Source organism: Corylus avellana, chromosome 3 (assembly GCF_965113065.1).
Source record: "Corylus avellana chromosome 3, dhCorAvel1.hap1.2, whole genome shotgun sequence".
In the NCBI taxonomy this organism is placed as follows: domain Eukaryota; kingdom Viridiplantae; phylum Streptophyta; class Magnoliopsida; order Fagales; family Betulaceae; genus Corylus; species Corylus avellana.
Genome location: NC_142492.1, coordinates 25,138,538 through 25,155,327, shown reverse-complemented (window position 1 = coordinate 25,155,327; position 16,790 = coordinate 25,138,538). Strand labels below are relative to the sequence as shown.

Here is a 16,790-nt window from a genome sequence, read left to right as displayed (position 1 = left end):
TGATTTGTATTCCCTAAATTAAGGAATTTAGATAATATTTGTTAACCCGATTTAAGGGATATGTTTGTATTTGAAATATTTCAAACCACATGTAAAGCTTTATGATCATATATCAAGGAAAGATGTAGCATATTAAGGCTTTGATGTGTAGATGTAGGCTATATGCCAAACCACCTTAATCTCTGTATTTATTCTATTTTATTTCATTATTATTATTCAGCTTTTATATTTATCATATTATGTTATCAGAGCAATCAGGCTAATGCCAATTGTTAGATTCTGAATTGCAATTTTTATTTTCTTTACTTCATTTTTCTCCTCTAATTATTTTCTCTACGATTTTTACATGTATTAGAGAAGAAAACGATCTATGAGGTCCATTGTTTGCCTACAAAAAAAAAAAAAAAAAAAAAAAAGAAAAAGGCCCAAAGTGGCAGATGTTTTGGCCCTTGTGGCCCATTTTAAGCCCATATTTGGCTCATTCCGGCCACAGTTGCCGATGTCAAAATTCCGGCCAAAAGTTACCGATGTCAAAATTTTAGTCAAAGTAATCGATGCTGGCCAAAAAGTTGCCGATGTTCAGATTCAAGCCACAGTCGCCGAAGTTCAAGTTCAAGGGCAGCCGATCTTTCAATTAGGCGTCATCAACTCCAGCCACTTGATGTTCAACATCAACGATCGCTAAATTCATCTTGCGGGGGCATGTTATGCTCATAAATCCTCGGTGATAAATGTTAATTTGTATTCCCTAAATTAAATGATTTAGATAATATTTGTTAACCCGATTTAAGGGATATGTTTGTATTTTAAATATTTCAAATCACATATAAAGCTCTATAAATAGAGCTATGTATTCAGATCATATATTAAGGAAAGATGTAGGCTATTAAGGCTTTGATGTAGAGATGTAGACTATATGCCGAACCACCTTAATCTCTGTATTTATTCTATTTCATTTCATTATTATTATTCAGCTTTTATTTTTATCATATTATGTGTTCTATAGAGGCATCTGATCGTATGGTGTAATGTAAAAATCTACCTATATACCCATCCAATCCGTAAATAATAAGGCTGCTGTTTCACCGCCCGTGGTAAGAAATGCACCAATTAATTAGTGCTTCAACAAAACCAGCAACTCTTTTACTTTCCAGCTTCCTACTTTCCCTAACATATATTTTTCTTGTATTAGGAAGCAACTCTTCACTTGCTGTATAACCCCTAGATCTGTCTCCAGGAATTATCCACTTTTTAGGATCAAAGCTCTCATTCCGATTAAATCCCTACAATTTGAAGAATGGAAAATGAGTCACAGATATAATAAAATATTCAAAGTTGAAAATATCATCACAACTAAGCAAAAGCAAATATTTTCCAAAAACAAATCCAATAAAAGAATAGTTTGGGCAGAATTATATGTTAATTCACACCAATATTCAAGATCCTTGAGCAACAGTATTTACACAAACACAAGGAGAGGTTAATAGAAAAAAAGAAAAAAAAGAAAAAAAAAAGGGGAGCCAACAAGAATGGCATGCAATTTTATGCTATCATGTATGAGAACTTTTGTCCTAGATCAATACATAAGAGGATCAAAGCCAATATCATGTAAAAAAAAAAAAAACCATTTGTCAATGGCTCAAGAAATGAGAAGAAGAATAGTATACTTTTACATTTCAAAAATTACACCATGCATCACCATATTAGAGTAGAAAATGCACCTTTTGATGAGGGGATGGGGAAGAAAACAGAAACACATACTACCTACAATTTAAATGCAAAATCAACAACCTTCTTGGATTTAATTTTGATTCAAAATAGGATTGAAGTATAAAATACCAAAAATAAATGTAATACAGAAAAGAAAAAGTGAAGAGCAACAGCAAATTCATGAGAATGACAACACCAAGAATTTAAGGCATTATTAGAAAAAAAAAAAAAAAGAAAAAAAAAAGTAAAGAAAATTACCGGAAGTTTGCGGTCACATCCAAATTTGCAGAGAGCGGCATTAGAAATTATTTTTTCTTTCTTCTTACTAAGGACGCCCTCGTGTGGATTTTGATAGGTCTTGAAAAGCTGTTGGCTGTTAATCACTAGTTGTTTCAAAAGCTTAAGCTAATAGGAAAACTGAAAAAATTCGTGAACCTAACCCATCTCATAAAACCGGTTCTATAAGAGAGGGTTGTCCACTCCTTATAAACATGCTCAAGATCTTGTCCACAGGCAATGTGGAATTATTTCTTAATACCCTCCCTCATGTGCAGGTCAGTATTTTTTTTGGTCCTTGTCACGGGGTAAGTAGTATGGGCCTCATTCGTCCTGTGATAGGCTCTGATATCATAAAGAAATTTGTGGACCTAACTTATCTCATAAAACCAGTTTTATAAGAGATGATTGCTCATTCCTTATAAACATGCCCAAAATCTTAGAGTTATCACAAAAGCTTAAGCTGGTAAGAAGAGGTAAATTTAATCACTTAATCAATACTTTAATACTCCCCCTCACGTTTGGGCTCAAACTCCCTTTTAATAGGTGAGGCCTAACACGTAGAATATTTAAATTTAAATTGGGTGAATTGACGGAGTCAATGTTTGATCTTAAGACCTTTGGCTTTGATACCAAATTAAATTAACAATTGTCCCAAAAGCTTAAGCTGATAGGAAGAGGTAAATTTAATCACTTAATCATTAATTAGTTTAACACTTCCCATGTGGGCTTAAACTCCCTTTTAATAGGTGAAGCTCAATACATGAAATATTTAATTTAAACAGGAGGTGAATTGACGGAATCAAGGTTCAATCCCAGGCACCTTTGGCTCTGATACTATGTTAAATTATTAATTATCCCAAAAGTTAAAGCTCATGGGAAGAGGTAAATTTAATCTCACTTATTCAATACTTTAACATTGACTAACGGCATATTTGAGGAAAGAATCACCAAGAATTTCTAAGGAATCCAAGTGGAAAGCCTCTTGGCATTTCTTAGTAGTGATTGCTTCCAAGACCTACAATGAAGATATGTTGAACACAAATTCAAACAAAAATTAATATACATCTAACTACAGAATCAGGGACTCCATTAATATGCAGTTGAGAGACACAGAGGCTGAGGCTTGCAGTAATGCAGTGTATACAAGAAGGACTACATACCTTCATGGTTGGAATGACTTCATTTTGCGTGCAATGATCCAAATGAATCTTTTTCAAGTTGACAGCTATAAGCAAAGACTCAAGCCGATGCATGATCGAAGGAACAAATGAGAAGGAATAAAATGTAGAGATTGATATTCGTGACATTATTATTGAGCAAAGTTCTGGAGGCAATCCAACTGATGTACAACTCGATTCTGACAAAAAATAAAATAAAATAAAATAAAATATTTAATGTTAAATAATACAGAATAATGATGTTATAGAACAGGAACTCGACCAACGATTTTAGACATGCCCTGAGAATTTCAAACCTTTCTCTTCCTGTTTTCTGCATCTCTGAAGAATACTTCTCCGGTTCAGCAATGATTCTTGATCAAAACAGAGCTTGAGGCCATGCCTGTATTGGAAGGATTCAGATTAATTACAATTGTAATACATTCAAACTATATGAAAGAACAACATGATATTTTTATTCAACAATTAAGAAACACACCGCTCTTCATAGTACTTCTTGTATGTTATGCTTCTGCCATCCCTGAGCTCCAGAAGTGAGTTTCCATTCAATCCCAAATTTCCAGATATGCAGTACACATGACCATTGTGAGGGGTATACACCAAAGAATTCAGAAGCATGCAAATGCATACACAACCATCTTTAGTCTGTACACTATGAGCATAGCCATTGGGCAAAGGACAATTCCAGTGATATTCAGAAAACTTTTCACATGAAAAGAGCACAGAAGCAATACATTCCCAATCAACGATCCTCCGATCTTTGCCAGTGGGTGGAAGCAAAAGATAATCCATCTCAATATTATCTCCTGAACAATCTCCATCCAAAAACCTCTCTAAATTATTCAAATTATTCAAATTATGATCTATAAATTGGTTGTAATCTTTACGTGCATTATGGATAGCATGTAAAAAAAAATCTGATTATAAATGACCCACAAATAGAGAGAGCAACGTGGTTTCTCTGTTCTTCTTCCCCACTGCTTCTCTTTGTGATTTTTTCAAACACCTTCGCTACAGTTTTCTTCCTTCCCTTGCTACTATCGCCAACACCATTACGTCCAACTCTCACGGCTTCTACATCTGCTTCCTCCAAGTTCAACTGCCACCCTCTCTGTTTTAGCTCCTCCATCTCTCACGGTTATTCACCATCATTTTGTGTTTGCTTGGCATTATCTCCTTCAACTGCATCCATATATATTATCCTTGGTAGCTGAACTAACGATAGTTGTCTCAATATACAATATTAAACCCCCAACCCAAAAAAAAAAAAAAAAAAAAAAATCCCAAATGCTAAAAACAAAAAAAAGGGAAAAAAAAATTAATGAAAGAAAGAACGTAGAATGTCGCTACCAAATGCTTAATAAAATGAGTTGAAGATAATTTGTAGCATGTTCTTGAGTTGAGTCTTTACTGCTACTTGTTTTCATAATTCAAGATAGACCTCTATTAATTATTATACCAACTCTATTTTATTTATTTAGTAGAGAACACAGTGGAAAAAACTTGCCTGGGGTTCATTTTTGGATGCTGCAATGTGCAACACAGAGCCATCCAAATCCAGCCAATTCAGCATCCACTTCTCCCAGAATGCAGCATTTTTAAACACGGCCCGCCGAAGCCATCCAACCAGGAGCTGAAAAGCATCTAACATGTCGTTTTTCAGTGCAATGTGCATAGCAGTCTCGCTTAAACTTGTCACATCTTCAATAGACTTAGGGCAGACTTTTAGAAATTCAGCCAACAGATGGAGGTTTCCTGTTTGAGCTGCATAATGTAAAGGATGCATACCACCCCTTCCTTGTGTTGTGCAAAAGGTCGCGAATCTCTCACACAATCAATCAAGCGGAACAAACGTGATATAGTGTTTAAAGAAAAATAAACAACAATAAAAACAAGAACACAAGATTTACGTGGTTCGGCAACTTGCCTACATCCACGGTGCAACAGTAGAGAGATTTCACTTATTCAAAAAGGGAGACACAAAAGAGTATTAAAACACTCACAAACCCAAATCCCCAAATACACCCAATTTCTTCCTCACACTCAAAACAATACTGGTTCTTCCTAATTTCTGTAGAGCAATACAAATTTTTCAATCTCTTACAGAAAAAACCAGCACACTCTCTCGACCCCTACCTTGCAGTAAAACCAATGGATATTTATAACCATATTGTACAAGAAGTCAAAAACAATGGCTTGCTCCTTTTGTTGACAAATGAAGAAATGATGAAGGAGATAATGTAGTTGCTTCTTTTGTTGACAAAAGGAATTACTAAAGAGTTAATGCAAACTCTTAAATGAAGAGACTTCATTGTTGGAGAAGGCTTCATACGGTGTAATTGGAGAAGAAGAGCATGACAAGTTTGACAAAGAGACAAAGTCTTTCCTTTTTGTCTACTATGAGCCAATTTTTCAACAATTTGACTTCATTGTTGGAGAAGGCTTCATACGGTGTAATTGGAGAAGAAGAGCATGACAAGTTTGACTAAGAGACAAAGTCTTTCCTTTTTGTCTACTATGAGCCAATTTTTCAACAATTCTCCACCTTGGCGAATATTCTCTACTTCACTGTTGCACTCCCAATTTGCTTCAAATCTTCACGATACTGGCTAAGCTCAAACAATGTTTGAACTTAGCTCCAGTAACCACTTTGGTTAGCATATCTGCAGGATTATCTGCAGCTCCAATCTTTTGAAGAAGAATGTCTCCTTCTTCCATAATTTCACGAACAAAATGGAAACGGACATCGATGTGTTTTGTTCGAGCATGATGAACTTGGTTCTTCGCCAAATGAATAGCACTCTGACTATCACACAAAACTTTCACATGCTTCTGAAAACTACGCAAGTCCTCAATCAAACCATGTAACCAAATTGCCTCCTTTATGGCATCAGCAACTGCCATATATTCAGCTTCAGTAGTCGACAAAGCAACTGTAGTTTGCAAAGTTGACCTCCAGCTAACTGGTCCTCCTGCTAGTGTAAAGACATAACCTGTTGTAGATCGTCTTTTATCCAAATCACCAGCATAGTCCGAATCCACATAACCAACTAAAATTTTATCAAGTCCATTCTGAACTCGTTCAAACTTCAAACCAACATCTATAGTACCCAGAATATACCGTAGAATCCACTTTGCTGCTTGCCAGTGCCCTTTTCCTGGATCATGCATATATCTGCTCACCATACTGACTGCTTGCGAAATGTCAGGCCTCGTACACACCATAGCATACATCAAGCTACCCACCAAATTTGCATATGGAACATGAGTCATGTGATCATGTTCCTCATCTGTACTCGGAGACATAGCGGCGCTAAGCTTGAAGTGCGGCGCTAATGGAGTAGTTGTAGGTTTGGTATTATCATCCATACCAAAACGCTTCAAAACCTTCTTCAAGTATTGTTTTTGAGTTAGGCAAACAATACCTTTCAACCTCTCTCGAGTAATCTCCATACCAAGAATCTTCTTGGCTTCTCCAAGGTCTTTCATTTCAAACTCATTTTTCAACTGAGCCTTCAACCTATCAATCTCCACAATACTTTTACATGCAATTAACATATCATCAACATATAAAAGTAAATAAATGAAAGTACCGTCTTGTAGCTTGCGAAAATACACACAGTGATCAAATTGGCTTCTTGTGTACTTTTGACCCATCATAAACTGATCAAATCGCTTATACCACTGTCTAGGAGATTGCTTCAAACCATACAGCGATCTGTTCAGTTTGCAGACCAAATTTTCTTTACCAGCATCTTTGAACCCATCTGGCTGAGTCATATAAATATCTTCTTCTAGGTCCCCATGCAAGAAAGCAGTTTTCACATCTAGCTGCACTAGCTCAAGATCAAACTGAGCAACCAAAGCCAATAAAACACGTATGGAAGAGTGTTTAACAACTGGAGAAAACACCTCGTTATAGTCAATACCTTCCTTCTGAGCGTAACCCTTGGCTACCAATCTGGCTTTGAAACGAATGCCATCTTGCTCTGTAGAACCCTCCTTCTTGGTGTATACCCACTTGCACCCAATTGCCTTCTTTCCTTTTGGTAGTTGAACCACCTCCCAAGTTTGATTCTTGTAAAGAGACTGCATCTCCTCACTCATGGCTTCCTTCCACCTAGCTTTCTCTGAATTGCCAATTGCCTCTTTGTAGGTTAAAGGAATATCATCTTCGGTAATTGGTAGTGCATAAGCTACTGTGTCAGTATACCGAGCTGGCTTCCTTATTTCTCGCCTTGGTCTACTGACTGCAATAGAGTCTGGTTGCTCTAGAGACCTTTGGGTTGGGATCTCTTCTTCAAATTCATTTGAAATCTCCTCTTCGGTCTCAAGTGGGAAGTTTATCTGTTCAGGTTGCACAGATACTTTTGGAACCTCAAGCTCCACCTGCTGCGTAGTGTTTCCTGTAGAATGATCAGATTCTTCAATTTGAGAATTCTCCACCTTGCATTTTCTGACCATTTCATCTTCATTGAAAGTTGCATCTCGGCTAAGAATAACTTTCTTCAACTCGGGACACCAGAGTCTGTATCCCTTCACACCTGTGCTAAATCCCAAGAATATAGCTTTCTTGGCTCGCGGATCCAACTTGCTATCTTTGACATGGAAATATGCTGGGCAACCAAAAACATGCAATTTATTATAATCATTAGCCGGTTTACCTGACCACACTTCAGTAGGAGTTTTTCCATCAATTGCAGCAGCTGGCAACCTATTTATAAGGTGACATGCATAATTCACAGCCTCAGCCCAAAAACTCTTGCCCAATCCGGCATTGGACAACATACATCGTACCTTCTCCAGAATAGTACGGTTCATGCGTTCTGCCACCCCATTCTGTTGTGGAGTCCTACTGACCGTGAAGTGTCTGACAATCCCTTCATCCTGGCATATCTTCAAAAAAGGATCCGATGTGTACTCACCGCCATTATCTGACCTCAGTCTTTTAATTTTTCTGCCAGTTTGAGTTTCGATCATTTTCTTCCATGTCAAGAAAATTCCCAAGACTTCATCTTTATGCTTCATGCTGTACACCCAAATTTTCCTGGAAAAATCATCAACAAAGGTAACAAAATAATGTTTACCTCCCATTGATGGAACCTTCGTAGGTCCCCATACATCTGTATGAACATAATCAAGAGTCCCTTTTGTGTTGTGAATTGCTGTGCCAAACTTGACTCTTGTCTGCTTGCCCAGAATGCAATGTTCACAGAATCCAAATTTGCCTGTTGTGGCACCATCCAACAGACCTTGCTTTGCTAACCCTTGCAAAGCCTTCTCACCTGCATGACCCAATTTCATATGCCATAATTTATTTCTATCAGGGATTACCTTTTTAGAGTTGTCAGAAATTGTGGCAGCTGCTCCTATAATGGTAGTCCCTTGCAGATGATACAAATTATTTTGTCGAGCAGCTTTCATCACCACTAGTGCACCAGAAATCACTTTCATGATTCCATTCTCCATAGTGATTTTGTAGCCTCTCGAATCAAGAGCACCCAAAGAAATCAAATTTTTCTTCATGTCCGGTACATACCGAACTTCTTTCAAAACTCTAGCTGTTCCATCATGCAACTTCAACCGGATTCTTCCTATCCCTTTCGTCTTACAGGCGACGTCATTTCCCATAAGAACTACTCCACCATCAATCAAATCCAAACTAGAAAACCATTCCTTGTTTGGACAAATATGAAAGGTACAAGCTGAATCCATTATCCACCCTTCTGAATGGCAATCAAAAGATGCTCCAGCCAAAGCAACATCTGAATCTGAATCTTCAATTTTCGTGCTCACCACATTAGCTTTATGCTCCTTGCCCTTAGCTTGTATTCTAGGACAATCCTTCTTCCAGTGACCTTTCTGACGACAAAACGCACATTCATCCTTCGCAAGAAATTTCCTGTCTGATGAAGTGCCTCTTTTCCTTGAAGCAGAACGGTTCCTACCCAAGGGTTTCTTACTTTCAGATCTGCCTCTTACTGTCAAGGCCCCTGACGTTCCACTGTGTGCCTGCTTATCCTTCCTTCGATACTCATCGTTCGTTAGTGCATTAGATACATCATCAAATTTAAGCGTATCTTTACCATACATTAAAGTAGTAGCAAGATGTTCATATGTATCCGGAAGCGAATTAATCAACCCCACAGCTTTATCTTCATCATCAATTTTAACATCTAAATTTTGCAAATCAGCAAGTATTTTATTGAGATTATTCAAATGCTCTGGCATAGAAGTACCTTCAACATACCTGAAGCCGAAAAACTTCCTCTTCAAATAGAGCTTATTTTCGATGCCCTTGGTCATATACTTGTCCTCCAGCTTGTTCCACAACTCCTTTGCCATAGATTCCTTCATAACAAAATACTTCTGATCCTTTGCAAGACAGAGCCTGATTGTTCCACAAGCTTGACGATTAAGCTTTTTCCAATCTGCTTCTGACATCTCCTCTGGCTTGTCCTCCAGAGTCACATCAAGTTCTTGTTGCGCCAAGACATCCATAACTTCGCATTGCCACATGCCGAAGTTATTTCGTCCATCAAACTTTTCAACATCGAATTTTGCATTCGAGACAACAGATCTCACCACAGGTGCAGGTCCACCAGATTTCGAAGTTAATTCCTCCGTCATCGTGGTATTCCAAATTTTTCAATAAAACACTAAATCACCCAAACAATTGCCTAGGTTGAAACCCAAAGCTCTGATACCAATTTGTTGTGCAAAAGGTCGCGAATCTCTCACACAATCAATCAAGCGGAACAAACGTGATATAGTGTTTAAAGAAAAATAAACAACAATAACAACAAGAACACAAGATTTACGTGGTTCGGCAACTTGCCTACATCCACGGTGCAACAGTAGAGAGATTTCACTTATTCAAAAAGGGAGACACAAAAGAGTATTAAAACACTCACAAACCCAAATCCCCAAATACACCCAATTTCTTCCTCACACTCAAAACAATACTGGTTCTTCCTAATTTCTGTAGAGCAATACAAATTTTTCAATCTCTTACAGAAAAAACCAGCACACTCTCTCGACCCCTACCTTGCAGTAAAACCAATGGATATTTATAACCATATTGTACAAGAAGTCAAAAACAATGGCTTGCTCCTTTTGTTGACAAATGAAGAAATGATGAAGGAGATAATGTAGTTGCTTCTTTTGTTGACAAAAGGAATTACTAAAGAGTTAATGCAAACTCTTAAATGAAGAGACTTCATTGTTGGAGAAGGCTTCATACGGTGTAATTGGAGAAGAAGAGCATGACAAGTTTGACAAAGAGACAAAGTCTTTCCTTTTTGTCTACTATGAGCCAATTTTTCAACAATTTGACTTCATTGTTGGAGAAGGCTTCATACGGTGTAATTGGAGAAGAAGAGCATGACAAGTTTGACTAAGAGACAAAGTCTTTCCTTTTTGTCTACTATGAGCCAATTTTTCAACACCTTGTGCACAAACAAGGTCCTTATGAACAGCGAGCAGCTCGCGCACCAATTGGGTTTGGTTATTATGCATAGCAAGGAGCACAGGGGTGAACCCATTTGGGCTAAGCTTCCTAGCAAATGATGGCTTTAACATCATCATCTCCATGGCAAACTGGGTCTGTCCTGCTGCTGCAGCTATGTGTAAAGGGGTCACAACAAATGGAATCTCATCGATCTTGTCCAAAACTTTCGGATCAATTGCAATCAACGAGTATAAGGCGTCAATGTTTCCATGCTCAGAAGCATCTCTCAGATTGTGATCCATTTTTAGCACTAAGATACTTGTTTTTCCGAAGAATCCCTCTGCTCTGGGTTCTGAACAAGCGGAGTAAAATAATTTGATTCCCACGGATGACCAAATAGCTGGCAGAATCAGTCACGGGATGAGTTATTTATTTATTTATTTATTTTTGTGGTTGTGGACGAGTCGAGCCTACAATGAAACCTGTCAGCCAATGTCTCACAAAAATGACACTTTTTATAGACAAGAACGTTTGTCTTAGGCTTCATGGTGGCGCTCGGGAAGACAGCCGCAAATCTAGGGAGATGGATCCTCCAAATTTCAAATTCAAATGTAACAGAGGGGAGTGCGTTGGACTGTTGGAGGGGTAAAGTTGTTAAAGATAAAATAAAATAACATTTTTGTGTCTCTTTTTTATAACTAATTGAATCTTTTTATTTTATTTAAAATGGACATGATCCGTTTCTCAAATTTAGTGCCTGAAATACTTTGAGAGAACATAAGGTTACTTCTATGCAATTGGAGATTACTATGCTTGAGCAATGATCAGGAAATGAACTAAGAATTTAATTTTAAGAATGTTGGATACGATAAAAGAAAGTTTTTCGGTATAGAGTTTTTCTTCCAACTCGGTTGGAAAAACTTTCTTTAACATAATTTATAAAAAAATATATATGTCTATTAAACATTTGAAAAATTCATTTTTTTTTTTTAATAGTGCTAAAATAAATTTTTGGGGAACATGCAGTTTACCCCTCTAAAGTTTAAAGGGTTTTTCAATTTTAACCTCAAAATTCAAAAATTGGCAATCTACCCCTAAAGTTTCAAAAATTGGCAATTTAAACCTTCCGTTAAATTGGACGGAATTTTTTTTAAAAAAGCCTGAGGGTAGTGATGTAATTTCATAGATTTCCGTCCATTTAGACGGAAAAATTAAACGGAAGGTTTAAATTGCCAATTTTTGAAACTTCAGAGGGAGTAGATTGCCAATTTTTGAACTTTGAGGTTAAAATTGAAAAACCCCTGAAAGTTCAGGGGGGTAAACTGCATTTTTCCCTAAATTTTACTATAAAATTATGTGCACCATGCGAGAAAAATTGTCTCTATTTTCAAAATTAAAAAACCTTTTTTAATATTATTTTTAGAGGTGGGGGCCATGGCCCCAGCAACTCCCCCTTTATTTTATTTTTTATTTTTTTATTTTTTAACATATCCACACAAGGGAAATGAGAGAGATGATTCGAATTAGTGACTTCCGCTTCATAAAGCGTGGTACACACCCGATTGAGCTACCCCTTGGGGACAACTCCCCCTTTATTTTGTCTCTGCATATGATGATTACAATCCATGCATGCGTCGGTTCAGGAGCCAGCTAGGGTATTGGGGTTATAGTTATACATAAAAATACCCTTTTGCCACTATTGTTATAGTTATAGTTTACCTCGAGTTAGGATCCCAAAAGGATTTGCACGACCCATGCATATGAGGCATAAGGGGGGGTGTTTGTTAAATCCCCCGGCACTGTTCACTTTCCACCGCACTGTTCATGGATAAAAAGAATAAAAAATAATAATAATAATAATTGGTATAGAAAAATAAAAAAGTGGTATTGGAAAGTAAAAAATTTTGTTTTGTAGTGATTTTTTTTATTTGAATAGTAATAAAAAGTAAATGATGTGATATAAAAAGTGAATAATTTGATATAAAAGTGAGAATGTTTTTTTTGAAAAAAATGAAGTGAATAGTGTGATGGAGATTAAATAGTGCCAAGGAGTTTAACAAACAAGGCCAAACATATATATAATATACTCATGGCATAAGCCATAAGGGGATGTTTTTACAGAAAATCATTCATATTTTATTGTTATGTTACTAAAGTTTTACAACAACTGTTTCGTTATTGTCAGTGATAAATTAAAGGCTTGATGACCATACAGTACTTGTTTAGGCCTATCTATTTACTGAGAGTCGTCGACTCACCCTATATTTTAGGGTTGGCAATTTTGACACGATCTGACGACCCGATATGAACACGACATGAAATTAACAGATTTGAGTTTATATTAAACGGATTTGGGTGTTTGGCGGGTGATCTGTTTATGAGTGTCTGGCAGGTCGTGTCACAGGTCGACCCGCGGGTGACCCTCTAGACACCCCCCCCCCCCCCCCCCACCCACAGTTTTTTTTCTTTTTTTTTTTTAACCCTAAAAGAAAAAGTGAAAAATGCATGCAGCACACTCGTCTCCTTTAGACCCAGATCCAGAAATCAAAATCCTCTAGACCCAAAGACCCTCTCGGCCTCACTCCTCACGCCACGCCACTGCCGCTCCTCCACTGCTGGTCTCTCTCTCTCCTCGCTCCTCCACTCCTCAGTCATCACGCAGCCACAACCGATGCCACGCCACGCCACTGCCACTCCTTGCCTCCTCCACTGCCGCAATCTCTCTCTTCCCCTGAAAAAAGTGAAAAACGCACCAGACGCTCCAGACCCATGTTGCAAACTTGTAGTCTCCTCCACTCGACTCTCCAGATCAGCAGATCCAAACGGAACAAACCTCTCGGCCTCTCACCGGCCACCGCTCACGCCACGCCTAGTCCTAGTCCTCAGTCCTCACGCTCATCGCTCATGGACCAGACCTCTCGGCCTCTCACCGCTCCATTTTCCTTTGTTTCTCACTTTCTCCACTGCCACATTCTCTCTCGCCATCGACGTAACAGATCAAGCATTAAAGGAAGCCATGGCAACGGTGGTTGAGAAGGCACGCATTACTGCAGAAAGGAAGGTCCGAGCTGATTTTGAGCCTAAGCTCCCCAAGCCTTGTAATCTTCTCTTCTTTTTCTTTTTTCCCTTTTCTTCTTAATCCATCTCTTTTCATATTGATTTTGAAGTGTATTTACTATTATTTCTTCTTCAGACATATAACTATTATTATAAAATTATTATTATTATTATTATTTTTTTTTTAAAAAAAAAAAAAAACACTTTTTTAGTTAAACGGGTCGTGTCGACCCGGCACAACCCATTATTTTAAACGGGTCTCACGAGTCGTGTCGAGTGACCCGTGAGAATTCCCGTGTCGTGTCGAGTCGGGGGATCCGACCCGTTTATTAAACGGGTCGTGTTTGGGTATTGCTTAAACGGGTCACGAATACCTGCGGGTCGTAAATAGGTCGACCCACAGACCCATTTTGGCAGCCCTACCTATATTCCTTAATTTCCACCCTACAAAATTACAAATTGCATTGAGAATAGAGTTGAGGGTCAGGGCAATTGGAGGAATGAAGATGTTGCTGGATTACTTCAAGTTGAGGGATCTAGCTTGCATGCGGTAGTGAAAGCCACTGCAGTATCGTTTTCTACTAAATGGTACCGTTTTTTTTATTGTTAATAATTAAGTTTAAAAAATTAAAAATAAAAAATTCATTAAAACTTAAAAATTATAAAAAGGGTTAAATACTAAATACCCCTTGGGGTTTCATAACTTTATTTTTTTTCCCCTAGGATTTCATTTTTATCACAGGAGGTCCTGTGGTTTTGATAATAGACCAAATTAGTCATTCTGTTAGTTAACTGTTAGTTGACTTAACGGAATTCCACGTGGACCAATCAAATGTTGACACGTGGTACCCACTTAATTTTTTTTTATAAAAAAAAAAAAAGAAAAAGAAAAAAATTGAGGGGTGGCCTAATGGGTGGCCGAGCCACCCCCAAATGGCCCCCCAATTTTTTTTCCTTTTTATTTTTTTTAATATACATTTTTTTTTTTTAGTTTTAAAAAAAATTAAGTGGGTGCCACGTGTCAACATTTAATTGGTTCACGTGAAATTCCGTTAAGTCAACTAACGGTCAACTGACAGAAGGACTAATTTGATCTATTATAAAAATCACAGGGATCTCCCGTGATAAAAATAAAACACTAGAGGGGAAAAAATAAAGTTATAAAACTCCGGTGGGTATTTTGTATTTAACCCTTATAAAAAATAATAATTAAAAAGCTAAAAATATTAAAAAACTAAGAAAAAAAAACAAAAAGAAAAAAGAAAAATGGACTTTCATTGTTTCATCATCTCCTCTGGGGGCGGCATGTCGAAATCCTCCCCCATTTTCCCACGCGCAGACCTTAAGAATGGGGCCCTTATCTGGCAGATCCAGGTCGTCGTTCATCATCTCCTCCCGCGGCGGCATGTCGAAATCCTCCTCCATTTTTCAGAAATCCCAACGAGTGAGTAGCAACAATATCTTCAGGGCTTCCCACACAAGGGTGGCGGCCCGGAATTGGCCTAACCCCACGAAGAATCGGGACTGGTGAGGCCATTTCGAGCCGCTCAACATGAATAAACTGACCCAATTGAATCTTATCACTAAGAATGAGATCATCATGTTCATCAGGAAGAGATACATAGGTACGTGGCATGAGAGGAATCTCTGAAACCTTGATGTAAAAACCTTGGTTTGGGAATAACTCACCACCTGCAAGCGCTGGAACAATGCTCACAACTCGCAATAGAGATGACCTCTGCTCACCAGCAACCTTTATGTCTGTTCATGTGCTGCAGCAGCTTGAGAAGGACACCAGGAACAAGATTGGCCATGTTTTGGACCTTCAATTTGCATTACACTGAAAACCCAGATGGAGAAATATTCAAGATTTCAAATGTGAACACAAAAATCTTGCAGAGAGGGTCACAAATATAGAGCTTTTTTATTTTTATTTTTTTAATTTTTTTATTTTTTAATTGTGACATTCTCGGAAAGTATGGGACAGTTTTATAAGGAAGATTTTTAGTCAGAAAGGGTCCCATTCTCAAGGTCTGCGCGTGAAAAAATAGAGGATTACGACATGCCGCCGTCGGAGATGATGAACGACGACCTGGATCTGCCAGACGAGGGCCCCATTCTCAAGGTCTGCGCGCGGGAAAATGGAGGAGGATTTCGACATGCCGCCGCTGGAGGAGATGATGAACGACGACCTGGAACAATGAAAGCCCATTTTTCTTTTTCTTTTCTTCTTTTTTTATTTTTTTATTTATTTTTAATATTTTTAGCTTTTTACTTATTATTATTATTATTTTTATATAATTTTTAAGTTTTAATGAATTTTTTATTATTAATTTTTGAAACCTAATTTTTAACCGTGGAAAACGGTTTTCCACTACAGCATGCATGAGGTAGTTTTCACTACAACATGCAAGCTAGATCCCAAGTTGAGATATATAGAATAAGTGCCAATTTTTTGCGCTTTTTTTTTCTGATTTTTTTTTTTTCCAAATTTTTATTAAAGGTATTTTTGTCATATGAGGACATTGCGAAAATTAAAAGTTTAGAATGACATTATAAATTGCATGATAGTTGATAACCCGATAGTAATAATATATTTTTTTCCAAAATTCTATTTATGAGTTTGTACTAATTAATTTAAAGAATGTTAGATGCTCTTCTAATATTTATTTAAGTTTATATATAAATTAAAGTTCAATTAACGCAATTTCGTGCTTTATTCATATCGTGACATTTCTTGACCAGAATAAGTCATGTACGATTGGGAAATTTAGCTCCTTGGTAAGGTGCGATGGTATTGATCAAGCTTAAACTAAGAAATTCATAATGAAATAGGAAATTATAAATAAATAGCGAAAATAAATAAACAAAATAATAAAAGAGACGCAATAATTTTACGCGGTTCGGTCTATGACCTACGCGTTCACAAATAAAGCTCAAAGAGAAACATTATGCTCTTTTTGCTTGATTGATATTACAATACAAATGCTTAGAATTGAAATAAATACGTATGACAAACAAATTTGATTGATTTGATTGCTATCGAACTTGATTACAATCACTCTTATAAAAGGTAAATAGCATATAATATCAATTTGATATATATTTTTTCAATA

General features: G+C 37.2%; 1 pseudogene across 1 annotated transcript; it reads right to left on the bottom strand.

The window, feature by feature from the left end:
- Nucleotides 1-1,000: 1,000 nt before the first annotated feature.
- LOC132176559 (endoribonuclease Dicer homolog 2-like) lies at nt 1,001-4,071 on the bottom strand (annotated as a pseudogene). The gene is made up of 6 exons (XR_015911696.1): nt 3,646-4,071; nt 3,464-3,549; nt 3,150-3,346; nt 2,911-3,004; nt 1,969-2,093; nt 1,001-1,283 (listed from the first exon to the last, which is right to left on the bottom strand). The product of XR_015911696.1 is annotated as an endoribonuclease Dicer homolog 2-like (transcript).
- Nucleotides 4,072-16,790: the final 12,719 nt, after the last annotated feature.